We start from the raw sequence: 1,012 nt of genomic DNA, 5'->3' as shown, positions 1-1,012 counted from the left end.
CCACCACCACCACCACCAAGGCCACCACCACTACCACCACCACCACCACCACCACCAATACCACCACAACCGTCAGTGAGTCACGGAGGAAGTCTTTGTGTGGGCCTTTAAGAAATAGCGACTAAATTTCCTTGAAATCACTTTCTGCTGTCAGATATAAAGGTTGGGACAGATTACATAATATAACTGTACGTTGGACCCAGGCATGGCAGCGTGCTAAGAAGGTTGCTTCCCAGCAACATGGTTCCGAGTTCAGTCTCACTGCGTGATACCTTGGGCATCGGTGTGTTCTACCTGTAGTCCTGTAAACCATTACAGCAAATATAAAATGTAGAGCAATCTTCAGCTGCACAGAGATATAGAAATTTAATGAAATTACATTTGAACAGAAGGACATCTTTTGATAATTAAATCTAAACTCTCCAAATAGATAGGAGGAATACAAAAAACCGTTTTGACTTAGCTAGTAAATATTTCTAAGCAGATTTTAACTGTCACTGATTTTATTTGGGGTTTTTTTTTTTGGTTAACAGACCTAAAAATTCAAAGCTTAAGAGGACAATAGCATTTTCTTTTTAGGATAAGGGGTAAACAGTATGGACAGTAAACCTGGATGATATAGTTATAAAATTTCTTAGGGTTTGGTGACAAACTACAATAGGTGGGGGGTTCCTACTAGCAGACCAGCTTATAATGAAACAGGGGAAGTCTTTATCATATAGTACCTAGGTCAAGCGTATATAAAAATAAATTGCTATATTGTATATAGATACAGTAAACGGTTATTCATAGTTTTCATTAAACAGAATAATATATCAGTATTGTTTTACATATGCTAAGTTTGAGATACTTGAGATACTAGTATTTGCTTAATTAATATGTGAATAAATAAAGGCTAATTATAAATTAATAATGAAATAAAATGAAATAGTGTATAATAATGTAAATAATCAATTAAGGCAGTATACAAAAACAATGAAGTAGCATTAATTTACACACACACACACACACA

This window comes from Octopus bimaculoides, chromosome 15, assembly GCF_001194135.2.
Source record: "Octopus bimaculoides isolate UCB-OBI-ISO-001 chromosome 15, ASM119413v2, whole genome shotgun sequence".
In the NCBI taxonomy this organism is placed as follows: domain Eukaryota; kingdom Metazoa; phylum Mollusca; class Cephalopoda; order Octopoda; family Octopodidae; genus Octopus; species Octopus bimaculoides.
This window is presented reverse-complemented; position numbering follows the sequence as displayed.